The sequence below is a fragment of the Calonectris borealis genome, chromosome 5, assembly GCF_964195595.1.
Source record: "Calonectris borealis chromosome 5, bCalBor7.hap1.2, whole genome shotgun sequence".
NCBI lineage: Eukaryota > Metazoa > Chordata > Aves > Procellariiformes > Procellariidae > Calonectris > Calonectris borealis.
Genome location: NC_134316.1, coordinates 48,439,057 through 48,455,180, shown reverse-complemented (window position 1 = coordinate 48,455,180; position 16,124 = coordinate 48,439,057).

Here is a 16,124-nt window from a genome sequence, read left to right as displayed (position 1 = left end):
AGTTGTTTGACATTTGAGAATGTCGTTGTTGACTTTAAGAATCCTTTGTGATGTTTGAATGTAGAGTAGAGCAGTTGCCACACATCATTGCCACAGCTAATTGCCCTAGAGGATGACTTCCAAGAAGAGGAATGGGTTAAAATATTGCTTTGGGTTCTTCATTTAAAGGTTTCACCTACAGCTAAATGGCCGTTCACAAACTGAATGAGGCAATAACCTGAGGTAAACACCTTTCCAGAAATAACTGAACATCTACCGGCCTTGTGCTGCTGATCAGATGAATCTTGTGAAAAACAACTCTTGAAAGAAACTGCAGAGAGTCAGAGAGGGAGGGGAAGGCAGACCCAGATTTAGGGAAGTGCTGTAGTAATTGTGCTGTGCGACCACCAGGACTCTGACAAAATGGCATTTTTGGTCAGGACCGTTGCTTCTCTGTCCGGATGACCAATAAATGTCACTTTGTGTAAAAATATATTATGCCCAGGTGACATCCAAATGTCTGGGAGGGCTTTGGTTCTCTTTGCAGAGCCTGTAGGGATCACCAAATTAAGGAGCTCAGGTCTACCCGTAGAGTCAAAGTAGTTGGGGTGGCATGTCCTTACACAGTTATAGCTGAACTGGGGTAACTCATGGAGATGTTGAATGGTTTGTGAATAGAACAAAACACTCAGAGGTGCAAGTCTGTGACAGTCTGCAATATGTAGGAGAAAATGTTTAGCTCAGGTTTGCCTTTGACTTCAGGATCATTCTTGGATCCTATGGGTGAGCTCCTCAGGAAGCCTGATAATAAATTTAGAACTGCTTCACTTTAGGGCATTCTTTGTCTGGACACACTGGCCTTTTACAGAGTGAAGCTGGACATTAATTTCATCATTATGGCATGGTGAACAAAGTCACAAGGGAAATCAGTGCCAGTTAGGAAAAAAATGCATTATCACTTAGCCACAGTTCTATTCCTGTGTTTCTTCTTGCCAATTTCTGAAATGTAAATCCAATTTGACTGTTTTTCCAGTTAGAGGAAGAAACTAGTACTTTAAGTTAAATATTTTATCTTTAGACAATTCCAGACTAATAATATCAACAAAGTAACATGTCTGAGCACCTAGAACTCAGTCTTAACCCTAGAGAGGGCCAGATCATCAAGTGGAATAGTGCAGCAAGTCTTCCTTTCCCTATGATCATTTTGCACCTTTCTCAGTAATAATACTCTAGCCATAGCCCAGATGCAGTCTGCCAGAGAACACACGCATTTTATAAACTAAGTGGTCACCCGTGGGCAAGTGAAAGCAAAGGATGATTTTTTTAAAAAATCAGTTTAAGATGTAAGATTTCTTTCTCATCACACACTGAAAATTTGGAATTCATGGAACCTGAATCTGTATTAATTTGAGAAACACAATGCATTCTCCTGGTGGTAGGAAAATCAATGCAGACTGATAATTTCATTGTAGGTATCTATGATTTATAACTTATGGATTTAAGGGGGGGCAGCCACCAAAATGAACTTCCCAGATTTCTTCCACCTCTGTCAGGAATATTAACACACAACACCTCTGTCTACAAATTTTAGTTAGGTCTGTAAGAAGCAGATATGTGCATAGCACCAAATGGGAAAGAATAAGACTGGCTGAAGGATTTTCCATCTCTTTCGCCCTTGCCTTTGTTCCATTTTTGATGTATTGCTAATGTGGGAACACAGATCCCGAGACCCTGTGAAAGGTGATCTGATCTTATGTTGGCAGCATTCCTGCTCTGAGTGGGTTGTTGGTGGACTAATTGACCTCTAGAGGCCCCTTTTGACAAGTATTTCCCTGATCCTGTGATGCAATTCTATTTCTGACATTGACTTCCCGGGATATTTTTTCTTATCAAAATTATGAGTAAGCAGGCATGGCCTCCAATATTTGCATTTAATAGAACTAAATTGCTACGATTGTTGCAAAAGGAAGATCATAAACAAAAAACTTTGGAACATATTTTCTCTTCCCACTTCTTGAAATAATTTACCTATTTCTTTCTCTTCTGTTTAAAGTTGTTTCAGCTGGGCAAAAGGACTGAAAGAAATAGCTCATCAGTGCCAGCTAATCATCACCACATGACTGGCTGCCAGCAAAAGAGTGCTGGCAAGTGGCCCCATAAGATGAAAAGAGGAAATAAGGAAACTTCAGCTGAGATGCAGAGTCTCATCAGTGGATATCTTGAAAAACTGATTAAGGGTTAGTTGTAGCAAGGCTTCTCTAAATGTTTTTAAAATGACACACATAGTCCAAATATTTCCTAAAAGCTTTTAGAAAGCTGGGGTTAAGTGTTTATTCTGGAGTCCAGAAGCATCAGGGTGGTTACAGATGTCTGTGTAGTTTGCTCTACCATTGAGTTCCCTGAAGATGGGCTCACTCAGAGGCCATCCTTGATGGATCTGCTAGCTGAGGATGTGTTACAGGATAAATCCTCATCTAAATCCGCTAAAATGATTGAGGTCAGAATATTCCCTTTTTTTTTCAGAATGGAGTTCCTGAAGGTCAGAGATGGGTGTGTTAGAACAGGTCTGATTTTGTCACAAGTTGCTGTTTTAGCTCTTGTCATGTCTGACCAAGCTACATTCAGAACAGCTTTAGTTCTCAAACAAAACAATTTCTTTGTTCACTCAAGCATATCCTTCATGTTTTGGAGTTAATGCTTCTGAGTTTAAAACCTGAAAGGCCCATTTATGAAGTTTAGCTGTCATGAGCATGGCCCATGTTTGTCTTCAGAATTATTACAGGTGGTCCTGTACATATCATTACATATGTCCTATTAAATGGTACCTGGGGGAAACTAATCGCTGTAGTCCTTTCTGGGTATGTAGGCCCATTTAAAGTTTCCAAGGTGTTGTATTGTTATTGAGCTAGAGGAACCCAAGAGAGCAGAGCAAGATAGGATCATAGAATCACAGAATCATTAAGGTTGGAAAAGACCTCTAAGATCATCAAGTCCAACCGTCAACCCAACACCACCGTGCCCACTAAACCATGTCCCTAAGCACCTCAAAGATGAAGTGTCCTACTCGTATTTGGTTACTGAGTGTATCATCTTTCATTCCACTTTTAATATATCAATTCAGAATATGCTGAGGGGGTTAAATGGAAAAAAAAACCAAAACTTTAAAATGGGAGAAGAAGCATACATGATTGGATTGCTTTTGCTGCTCAGATTACCTCCCACTGTGCATGATATCCAGAGGTTTTGCCAGGTCCCGTTGATTTCTGCAGAAATGTTTAAATCAAAAGAAAGAGCCTAGTGAAGTTGAAGCGTTTCCAAGTTAGCCTTTCACATCTCTTCCCCTGTTCTGTTAGAGGCACTTGCTGTGTGCGGTGCCTTGTGATCAGTCTCTGGAGAGGTTTTGATTTCCCCAGCTCCAGGAGCGCCCAGAGCGCCCTGGTGTGACAGCGTGACTCGCCGGTGCCCACACGGCAGCAGGGTGCGCGGCGGTGAAGCGGCTGCCGCAGCCGTGCAAAAAAGCGGTAGCAGTTCTGTACTTCTGCCTCCCTTCAAGAGGAGGTCTCTGCAAGCGTGAAGGGCATGAGCTGACTGGAAATGTTTCCTTATTTGTTTCACGTTAAGGCAGTGATGATGCTGTTGAATAAAGGGTAAGATGAAAGTCCTGAGCACATCGTTCTTAGGAGAAATAGCTTAAGTCTTGCGTCTCTCTATCCCGCAGGGTTTAGCTGGCAGGGTTTTACATGGCTTCACAAACATGACTGAATTTTTTTCTGTATGAAAAATATCCAAACTGAGCAAAAATCAAGGGGATAAAAATATCTTTTTTAAAGCTATGCTGTGAGGTTTGATCCTGAAACTTTTATTTATACGTATGCATGTCTACATATATATATATGCACACTTGTACACACATGAAAAAAAGCTCAGAATAGCTCTAGGCTTATTAATGAAGTTTGGGAGGTTGAGTCCCTTTCTCCAATCACTTGACTATTGCTGTCTACAGGGAGAAAGTTTTTTTAATATATTGAGGAGTCAAAGCAAGAGCAACAGGAGTCTCACCGGGAAGCACAGACTCCTGCATGGTTCAGAGCTTCACATGAGTTGTAGAAATGCACATTCCGAAGAACATTGGAAGAACACATAAATTGTAGCAATGTACATTCCAAGTTGGAAAAATAAATCTGTAACTTGGTTTGTAGCTTTGCAAAGACAAACTTTTACTTTTTTTTCTTTTTTTCTTTCCAAGCAAAGGTTTCAACTGAGATCAAAAAGCTGCCAGATTAACACCAACTTTCAGAGCTTTTTGAAAGTTTGTTGCCAGATTTGCAGTTTCCCACCCAAATTTGCTACACATCAGAATTTGTAGGTGCTTATCCAGCTCCATAGCATCTGTCAGTTTATATAACTTTTATGAATGTTTTGGATGTCTTAAAAGTGGCAGACCAATCTTTTGCATAACCATATCTTGCAGAAAATTAATTATATTATTTGGTTTGTGGCAATTTTTTAATTGCGAATTAATTAGCTCCATCTGGTCTGTAATTTTCCACTTAGCAGGTAATAACTTTTGAAGCATCTGTTGCTTCTGAGACAGATAAGACAGTATTGAGGATAGTAATTCTTAGCCCTCAAAGTTATCTGGTTAGACAGTGGTGATTTTTTGAGACTTAGGGTTTTTTTAAATGAGATCTTCACTGTACTGAATTCTAAATGTCTTCATTTGCTGTAAGTGCTTCTGGCTCATTACTTGCTGCTCTACTTGCTGCTGATTAATGCAATAAATTTTTAAAGCTGGAGATGTTTGATTGTTATATTTTTAATTTAAAATTGACTGAATGATAAACCTGCTTTCTATACGATTTCTCTATTGATGAAGAATCTTTCCTATGGTACCTGGTGTTGAGGTACAGTTGAGGAGGAAAAAAACGTGTGTTCCCCAAACATAAATATCCTCGCCCACAAACAGTAAAGTTAAATTTTACAGAAATGTCTCATCAAGGACTTAGTACAGCTCGTGAAGAAATAGCAAACTTCTGTGGAAAGAAAGTAGGTTTCTTCTTTGGCTTTAGTAACATACATATCCTCAAATTTCTGAGACAAATTCAGACCTTCAGTAATCAAGTCTGTCAATTCTTTCCAAAACCACTTGGATTTTCTGTGTTTATAGATGTATCTTGCGTTTACATCTCTTTTGTAACTGGTATTGAGAACCTGCTCTAGTAAAACGGTTGCTGTTAGCGTGTATATGGCAATGCATCCTTTTGACTGGAAATTTCATAACATTGTTATGACTCCATATTTGTTGTAGGCAAATCTGGCCACTGATGTTGATTCATTTTATAGGTTTAGATGCACAGTTGTTTAGGAGTTTTCTCCAAAGTACACTAAAACTTGAATTTATGGAGGCATATTTTCTACAAGTCTGGCAAGTATCCCTACTTTACGCTGTCACATATATTTCTTAACCCTTGTTTGATCATATTTTCAAATATACCACAAAGTAGTTCATCATAACAACTGTTCCTATTCACAAAAGTGATTTTTGTTTTTGAGGTCTATGACACGAGAGTCAATTGATTCACTTGATGGCTTCCCTCTTGCAAAGAAAATAACTTTCCCAAAATGCCATTCTTGCCAAGATGAAAGTGTTCATTCTACTTTTTGAATGTCAGTGGCTGGCATTATCCTGGCTCTAATGAAATGTATCATAAAACTCCAGTGCCTCTCCAGTGCCTTTGGCATACAAAAACAGAGGGATTAATTTATGTCTCTGTTCACTGTGCAGTATTAAGAATCTTGGGAAACCAGACTGACAATTTAGGTCTCAAATAACCAAGTTTCCTATTTACACATGTACAAGACTGACTTACAGAGTACACTGGTGCTGCATTGCAAGAAAAGGTGCCACCAGGAAAAGTCAGACTTTTCTTTATTTCTCTGCCAAATTCCTTTACAGGTGGCTTGATTCCCTCCTTTACCATAGAGTTCTTCTGACACATTATCAGAAGTTTAGTCAGAAGCGAAACTGTATGTAATCTCACGTTTGACTCGATCCACCATACAGAGCATATTTTTGTCCCAAGAGAGTGCTTAGTAGTCACTGACACTAGCGGCCGCTCTTACCACTCAATCCTTACCTCATCTCACAAATCTAGACAGAAGTGTGTTGGATCCAAAAACCCACACCAGAAACCCCTTTGTCTCAATTGGCATTGCTTGGTTCCTCTAACATCATTCACCAGTATGATTTAGGATTAAGAACGCATTAAATTCCTTTCACATCTCGGGAAGTAGTTTCTACCTCCGCAAGGCAAGGCATTTTGGAGAAGCTCATGCTTTGGTTTCTCATGCTGTTTGATTTGACCTTATTAATACTTCTGAAGTAGTTACAGTTCAGCACAGCCAGACTGTAGCCCATGTCAGATCCTCAGTTTAGCAGCATTTTAAAGCAAGTCTGGACATTTTTCTCTAATATGCACCACTGCTCTTTCCATCAAAACCCTTGAGCTTCAGTAAGATTGCTGACCTAGAGCTAGTTTGCAGTGAGCTGGATGGTGTCTGTATCCCATATTGCCACCTTCAGCATGAAAATAGCTCTGCTTAGGTATTTGTGATTTTTTCTTAGAGCAGCTTGACTCTTGCAGTGATGATGTGAACACTTACCAGTACTGAGAGCTGATGAAAATCTCCTTTTTCCCATTTGGTGAAAAACCTGGGGCAAGAAAACCAACACTTTGTTTCCTGTCTCATACCGGTGGTTGAAATATGTCAGACTTCTTGTGTGAAATCATGCTTTATGAAAAAAGACTACATAAATGTCACAGACCAAATTATTTCCCTTAAGTAACACAATTTCTTTTGTCAACACCGTCTATGTACAGCTGAGCAACTGATTTTCAGAAAAAGCGCATGTGAAATCAGAATCCAAACAGAATCATGAACGTTAAAGTATGAAGCAATTTATGTGAAACTGTAAGAGTGTTTTTTTTCTGACGGAAAAAAAAACACAAAACAACAAAAAAACACACCTCACTTGAGTCTGGCCAGGAAACATTAAATTAGCTAAACAGGGATTTGACTGCAAACCTTTCATTTAGGAACTTTCCCGTCCAGGCAATTACTTTGAATGGATAACATTCTTGGAGGTCAAAACTGAGACTGCACATCGTGCCAAACAACTGCAGGAGTCCCTTAGTTCTACTGAAAGCGATACATGGAGCAATACACACTCGGGTAAATCTAAAATGCCCTCCAACCCACTCCCATTTCCCTACTGCCTAGGCAGCTAAAAGTGGATTCATTAAAGACCATTTCCAATCATAAGAATTATCTACCTGAAGTATGGTGGAAGTGACATAAGAAAAGCCCACAGAACACATTTAGGCAAGGTATTTGGACAAAATGTTTGTAGACTTGCTAAAAGCTGAAAAAGAGCTTAAAATTCTTCAATAAGCACTTTTTCAATTCAACCACTTGTAACTAGAACAGACAGAAAAACTAGTATTTGTGAATCATTTGCAAACAACAGTGTGAAACGGGAAAGAGCAGCATTTTGGCCGAGGCAAGAAAAATGTTTAGTTCCTTTAGAAATATTCATAAATCAGCCTTTGTCAAGGGAAAACCAATAATCATAATTTCTATGGTAATGTAAATGTGGGAAGTACCTGAAATGAAAGGAAATTTGAATTTTGCCTCTCAGGAGATAACTGACTAATGTGTGAAAAAAAAAACACTACTGTTTTTTTCTGGGGTATACTGTTTATAAAGACAATGTGTCAGACATTCAGCTATTCTGATCTGTTGTTTTAATTTTTAAAGATGACTCTGTTTTGCACATGTCGTCTTTGATAAATCACATTATCTCATGCTTGTAAGCCTTGCTCTTCCTTCCCAACTGGCTGCTTTATTGACTTCTTTTATTTTTGTTGCATGATGTGTGAAAACAGGCTACAGCCTGTTCCTGGAAGCACAAGCAGCTCCTTGGGATTCACTCAGATTTTATCACCCTTCAGAACAAAAAACATCCTTCCAGCTGCACTGGGAAACATGGGTTTTGGGTGCTGTTCTGTTGACTAAAGGTATGTAATTTGCTCTAAAAATAGAGCACGTACGTAAGAGTGAATAAAAGCAGGGCTCCCTAAACAGCAATATTATTTTCTCTCTGTAGAAGCAAGAGGCCTGGCTTTTCGCCAGGCTGAAATAGGACAGTAGGAGTGCAGATCTTAGTTTCCATTGATGAACTCAACTACCAGGGAAGTTACCAGTAAACTTGATTACTGGAACTTCTTTTCGTTCAATTTAAATCTCCACTTCTATTCCCAGTTAATATTTTTCCTGCCTTTACCAATGTTCTTTTCCTTCACCTTTGGACCCTGCATAGGCTCCAGTCTCTCCTTTGGAGAGTTTTCATTGTTAACAGGGAGATAATCTTAGATACTCAAGGATTTTAGCTTCTTTTGAAGCACGCTGTAGTCAGCTCCCTTAATACCTCTGGCTGAATGGCTGAGCAGTTTGTCATGTCTCATCTGATGGTCGCGCACACTCTGAACACACGGTAACAATGTGCTGCGCTCTTAAGCAATTACAAAAATACAACTAGCAGGCATGTCCTGCATTTCAGGTTGTGATATTCAGTGGAGCTTAAGGCTCATCTGCCCATAACTGATTACTTTCTGGTGTATATTGGATGTCTGAAGTGTCCTGAGGAAGGCTGGGGGCTGCCAGGCTGGAAGGCGAGGTGGCTGGGTGACATATTCAGGGTGCAGTTCGACATGTGCCCTCTGAGATGAAGGTAAATGACTCCAGTTATTACATGAAGAACGCTGTTGCCATGGAGAACAAATATCAGCTCAAACCATAGTTAATGGCTAGAAACCTGAAACTTTACAATCAATCCACTGTGTGGGATCAAGATCTCTTTAAAGCACAAATGTATTTTAAATAGAACTGAGCACCATGGCTGGTGGATTTTCTGCTACTAATCAGTCCTCAAAATGCTACAAACCCTAAGGTAGGTTGTAAAACTGCACTCCGTAAATACCGAAATGTTTATTGTGCATGTTTTGGAGTTCAGTAAAGTAACTGTAGCTCTGCTTAAAGGCCAAATTCCTACAGAACCCGAGGACACCTCAGCAGAGTGTCTATGCAAGTCTACTTAAAGCCCATGGCAAAATCCTGAGTTCATCCTCTGAGTTTATAAGAAAGTCATAAACTGAGTGTCTGTCTCGAAACAGTACATCTCTCTGAAGACAAAGACGCCTTGAAACAGTCTGAGACACACATCCATCCAAAGAAATGCTTTGCTCCTAGAAAACTGGCAGAGGTGACAAAGCTGTCTCTTACGCCGGTTACGCCCCAGACTAGGTGAGATGGTCAGCAGAATGCTTCTGCACTTTGTTTTTCTGCATGAAAAGGTCTTTTTCTAGAATTTAGGCTCTAAGCAGAAGACAAATTCTGGCTGCCTGGCCCTCAGGGTATTTGGGGCTAGGATTAGCTCCCAACAGTCAGCATTCTGCCTCCTGTCCAGTTAGAGCAAAGGATCAAGGAGCTTTAGCTTCAGAGGTCAATTCAGATGGAATAGGCTAAGGGGCACGAGGTGCAGGATTAAACAGTAGACATAAGGAGCATCCTTTTGAACATCATGGACAGAGCAGCTGTGGTAGCCCAGAGAGACAGAGTGGATGAATAGGAAAAGATCTTGTGAGTGAAGGCAAAACAACAACAACTAATAATCAGAAGGAAAAAAAGAGTTTGATACAGGGGAAAAGGAGTTAAGGGAAGAATACAAAGAGACTAAAAAAATTTATCTTAGAAACTGTGTATTGGAGAGTCTGGTGTCACTGGTACTTATGTCAAGGAAACAAGCAGGTGAGGAGATGATAGTAAGCTGGGATAAAAGATGAAGATGATCTGGCAAGTCAATGGAACTTCTCCATCATCTGAAAAATTTAATCTATACACATTCTTCTTTCTGAGGTCTTCCGCATAAGAAGTATGCTAAATTTGCTTCACTTCTGATGAAAATGCTCTTTTTTGTCAACAAAAGCAGTTTTATACTTCCCTTTTCCGAAAGTGGAGAACATTTATTGACTCTCCAGTAGAGAACAGAACATGTCATTAAAAAGCACCATTGTTTCCAAGATGAAAGTCTCTTCCATTTAGTTATTTGTTTATTAGGGGATGGGGAGGGAGAGCACTTTTCAAGAACTAAAGAAAGCTGTAGGTTTCTTTCAAATCTGCTTTCATTCCTCCAATTTAAGGCTGTGTGCAAGTGAGTCGCAAATAAAAAGCTGCTCTGAAAATTCCCAGAACCCAAAGGTGACTTAAAGAAACCGACATTCAGCGAGGACAAAACAACCCAGTCGTCCCCTTTGATCGCTCTAGCCAGCTGCCCTAGGCGAGTCTGGAGCTGCCACAAAGCTGCCTGGAGACCTCAGCCAATATGCCAGATGTCACCCAGAGACAGAAGAGAGAAGACAGATGGGGGGGGAGAGAAACTTTCAAGCTGAATTTTTGAGGCTGACATTCTACAGAGGAACATCAGAGGATATAAAACTCATCATCTTTGCCTATAGGAACAGAAAGTGAAGGAAGGAGAAGGGGACAAAGCATTCAGAGAGACAGCTGAAAGCCTCAAGAGAAAGACAATTTCTGCGAATAGCTCCTTAATGTTTGGCTTCTGTCTAGGTCAGGAAAGCAACCATAAAATGTCACCTTGTTACCATCTGCTGTCATCACAGAAGTTATAAGGGAGTATTTGGACCCATTCACAACAGCTCTGCTCCCTTCCTGTGCAAGATTTACTGGTTTTTTAACTCTCATTTTATTTCCTGCAGCCATTTATTTAATTTCAGTGTCACTGCATTTAGTCTCACCAGCCACTTCCCACACTAATTAATTCCTCATATCCCACTGCCTTGTAGCTAGAGCCACAGTGTTTTTAGTTGGGAAACAAAACCAGATAATTATGAAAAAGACGACATTGCCTATGAAATACAAAAGAAAAAATGCCTCTGATATGCATGCCTGGGAGACACATCGACTCAGAATAACTGTCATTTTCCCACCCTCTTTCCGTAGCTCCTTCTTCAGAAGAAGTTTTCATAGCATGTGTCATGATCCTAGAGCAAAAGCAAACTCAAATGTCATGGCTGAAAATGACATTTCAAAGAACTAACACTTGCACTGGAACAATTTCTACCATCCTAATCTGTTTGATTCAAAGTTTATGATAATCTATGTCTAGAAACTGATGTCAAAGATTGCTAAGTGTAATTACAGATGACAGCTGTATTCAGAACACTATAATTTCTTATGGTTTGTGGCTGAGATAATGTGAAACATGCGGTGTCTCCCCTCCCTACGAAGACCAACCAGAAGGTCCAGGAACTGCTTTTGTAGGTGGGGTAGAAAGGGGGTAAAAGGGGCAAGTCAGGATAAGGACCCTTTACAGTGAGAACAGTCTTCATGCAGGAAGTTCTACAATTCAGCACTGCAAAAATCTGCCAATTTAGATGCTATCACAGCTGTCAAACCGGCCCTCGGCAGCCCTAGAATGGGAGGGAATCAAGACTATATCTGTTTCTTTTTCTGGTCTCTTGCACTAGAATATCCTCTTAATTCTCCCGGTATTCAATCCTTGAAACGCAGCAATCCTGGACTCCTAAATGCTACTTGGTAGTTTTACACTCAAGAAACTGAGAGTTGTGAAATATCTCTACTGCTTTAAAAATACTTCTATCCAAATAAGGGACTAAGCAGCATTCAGCTTCTGATAAATCCCGCTTAGGAAAGCAGAAAAATGTTAGATCTTTGCCAGTCCTAAATGGCACCTTTGTTATCCAGTTATCAAAAATTTCATGTTTCCAACACGGATTGGCCAAGCCAAAGTTTCTGTTCTCTCATTTTAGGATCTCACATTTGCACATGATAAGGTATTGCACAGGAGAAGATATATTTGTCCATCTGGATAAAGCCTTTACCAGTGAAGAAGTTCCAGAAAACTTTTGTTAAAGGTATAAACTTGTATCCCACTTTACTGCTGTGCATGTTGGATTATTTTGCTCTTGCTCATCCTTGCATGTTATTTTAACAGGATAGGAGCAACAGCAGCCGCCACGGCAATGGCTTTTGCAGGAGCAGATTCTTGCTGGCGTATTATGTCATCTCAGTGAGCGGGCTATTAGCCTGGCGCATTGTGAAGTGCTGGTACTGCGTGTGAGTATGCGTTACTTGCTAATTTCCCCACTTGGGTCTCCAACAATGAACAAGAACTCAGATTGCCCTCTCTGATCCCCAAAGGCACTGTGTGGATGATGCAGTGTTTAAAAGGACCCTGATGGTGCTAATTGCTAATCCCACTAGATAGTCTTATTGAACTTGCTACAAAGGATTTTATACTGATGCTTCGTAATTAAAGGCAGCACAGAAGAAATCTTTTGTTTCCAACCCCTGTCTGACTCTGTTCCATCCCCCAAATTGTCATTTTGGTTTAATGGCTTTAGATCTGTGTTTTCATGCTAGCATAAAACAGTGTGTTGCTTGGGTTACATTTTTTAAGAAGTGATGTGACCTATAAAACTGGTCCAATTTCTTCTTACAAAGGATTACTACAATAGCCTGATGTGACTGGCAATTCATATTGTTAGCCTTATTGCTAAATGGCTAGAGCAAAAGTGAGTCTGTTCCTGGAGTTCCTGTTCCAGTTCACTGGAGTCTGCAAGAAGGGATTTATAGAGGGCAGACAAAAGAAGGAGGGGCAGCAAAGCAGAGAGAGTAAACTCCTCACTTCTGCAATATTATGGGTTTTCTTAAATAAAATTTCAGTTTTAATTGTGCTGACGCCACCTGGTCTCCTCCTGTGACTCTGCCCCTAAGTTCCTCCTACTGCTCTCAGCTTTTTGCTTTTCTATATCTTTTCACTTAGTGGTGCTTCACCAGTCAGCTGTGAACTGTGGAATCTAAAATACACGCAAGCTTTGGCAGAAACTCAAATTTCTGATGTGGAAGCAGAGTTTGCTGTGGGCAACATATGCCCAGACAGGCCAACTTATTTGAGCACTGCTTTCAGGTCACAGACGTAGACTTTCAACAGGCCTGACTTAGACTGAAGCCCACATGAAGTTCCCAGGTTATCAGCTCCTACCCACAGCAAAGGCATATAAATACTGCAAGTATTGATGACTGGGTGGAAAGTGAGAGAAAGTTAGAAAAGTAGCCATAACAGTTCTGTCCTGGAGTCATTGAATCTTGTTAAAATAGGCTTTCTGGGATTCACTGTGTCAATTTGAATTGAGAAGTGCCCTCTTTCTCTTCTTTATTATGCTATCCCTCCCACAGGCGCTGATGTGTAGTCACATCTTGTAATAGATACTTCCAGCAAGATTTCCCTGTTGTGAACATGGCTTTGTTTTTCCCCTGAAGAACCGCAGTAGCTATACCAGGCTGCGTCATTGGTAGCATAATTTACCAGAATGATCTTCAAGGAGGAAAATTCATTTCCACCCAGGGCAAAGCTGTCCTAGGCATGGCCGTAGAACAGGCAACACGCAATTGGTGATTGTGGTGCGGGCACCATGACTGGTCAAGTTCACCTATCTTGACGTGAGCCACATTTGTGTTTGTTCTTTACATTTAATTACACTCATATCAAGAGGCTGTATGTAAACAGTAGAAGGAATTTGGCTATAGTTCCCTGTAAGGAAGTTTGTCGCAGTCTCTTGACTTTGGAGGGATTGTGATGGAGTATGCTTTGAGCTACAATCTTCATTAGAGACAGTCACACGTAGAACAAATGTGTCTGTATTCCATAGCTTTTGTGAAGCCCTTTTGTGTGAAATGGCTGGAATGACAATACAGATATCAGCTTCCAGATGTTCCTTAATCCAAATTGTTCTTTACAGCCACTTCTTGTTTCTTAATTTTTAATTCTAGTTAACTGCTTTCTATTGTCATTTCCTACCACTCTGTCAAAACCCAGGTGTTCTTAGCAAATTTAAGGGTGGCACAGAACTATGACTTCTTTTCTCCCACACTTTCTCAGTAATCACTCCCTACGTGGTGATTTTCCAGTGCCAGGTGGAAAATCAGCTGAGCATTTTGGAGGAGTGAGGTATATGTGAGAGATTGTTCTAATGATACACTCCACCAAGCCAGCTCCATTCCGTCACAGTTGATGTATGAACTCAGATGAGAAAACTAACAGTCAGTTTAAACTTTTTTCCTGAATCTGCAGTTTTCTTTCTAAAAAGTAATTTTAAACTAAGAGAGATGGAGAACTCCTCTTTATCTTACACTGCCTCCTTTCAGCTGCCAGGGCTATGTCCCAGACCATCTAATAACTATTTGTTTTCTTGCTGAAAGAAATGTGATAATAAATTAATCTTTCCCATTTATACACCATCTTCCATCTTGATAGGAAGCCAAAGTACACTGAAGAAAAATATAGGGACTTCATTTTGGACCTGTGGGAGCCTGGCACTTCAGAAAATTAAACATGCACCTCTACCTCATGTTCTCAGAGAAAATCTCCCTGTAGCAGACAATGAAAAAGAGAGCTGGAGAGAGTGAGTGGGTGAAACGTATGACTGCATCCACTAATGCAATGCAGCCACTTAATATAGCAGGCGGAAAACAGCAGCTGTTTAATTTCTTGCAACCACTCTGAACAACTGATTAGGACAGAAGGTGGCTAAGACTAGCGTATCTGGCCAAATGCAAGAAGGTTTATGGAAAAAGAATATAATTACCCAAGAGTTTGCCCAGATGAGGTTCTAACACTGCTACTTGTGTACAAAATCCCTTGTTGTCTTTAAAGCTTTTGTATAGCAAAAATGTTGGGTTGCTTTTCATTGACAATCCTGTAAAATGTAAGTGATGATAGCTTATATGCTGATGCTTGAGGCTCTGCTTTCAGCGAAAAATTGATCATTGCTAAAAATGGGAAATAGCAATGGCTAGGGCAATCGGAGGAATTTACTGAAAAATTATCTGAATTACACAGATATTACCAGCTTGACACATTGATATTTCAGCCACGATATGCATGCAAAGATAGCTAGGACACTGTTTAATTTACAAGTAAAGGAAAGTATTTCGTAAGTCATATATGCTACAGGTAACTACTAGCATTTGTAATGGTTAGCATAATATTAGGTGGCACAGTTTATTTTGAACTGGTTTACTTCCGTGTAAAAGAAATGGCCTGAGAAAAAGTTTGAGTCTTTTCTTGGGCAGTTTTGTACAACTGGGATTGTCAGTTTGATCATTCAGTACAATTTTTGATTCAGAGCTGCAAGCACCAGTAACTAAACAGATACGGGAGTCCAAAGCCTGAATTGAAACGACAGTTGCAAAAATTAAACTGTCTCCACCATTCATATAATTTCCCACTTAGTTTCTTATCTCCTCTCTTTGCTAATGGGTACTATTATCTGAAAAAAAAAAAAAAATTAAAGTCTGACGTATGAAAGAATCTTAAATTTACCAAGCTTTCACATGCTGTCTACCTGCCTCTTTGCAGGGTCTGTTTCATTTATCCACATGTGTTCATGGTCAATACACACATACACTGTATATATTTTTACACATAATACCTTCTTTTGGAAGATATTGCTGACACTAAGAAGCACATAAATGCAAGACAATTTTGTGCTATAGTTGATAATTAGGATTTAGCATGAGATTGAGCACTAAAAACAGGAAGAATACACAATTAGAGCTAAATTACCTTAAAGTTTTGAAGAAGGATCATTCCTTTTTAACATGAATAAGATTCATATTTGCAGTTAGAATTTGCAGAATGAAAATTTTCATACTTATCAACTGTGAGACTTGATGTCAGATCAGGGACATGAAAAAATTATTTTCACCTGCTCATTCTTCTGTTCTGGAGGCAGCTGCCAGCTCAGGTAACAGGGCCTGGAGCCCTGTCTCAAGGGACTGCTCACACAGTTGTGCCGCACAGTTGTTTCTTGTTCTCCTCCTTAAATATTCTGAAATGAATGTTCTGCTGGTCATTCTCTGAGACAGAATCCTGGCCTAGCCCAGTGTGGCATAGACTCTTCTGAAGGATTTGACATTAGTTAGTGCAGAGATTGAAATAGCAGGGACCATTAGTTTGTTTGACAATACCTGCATTATTATCA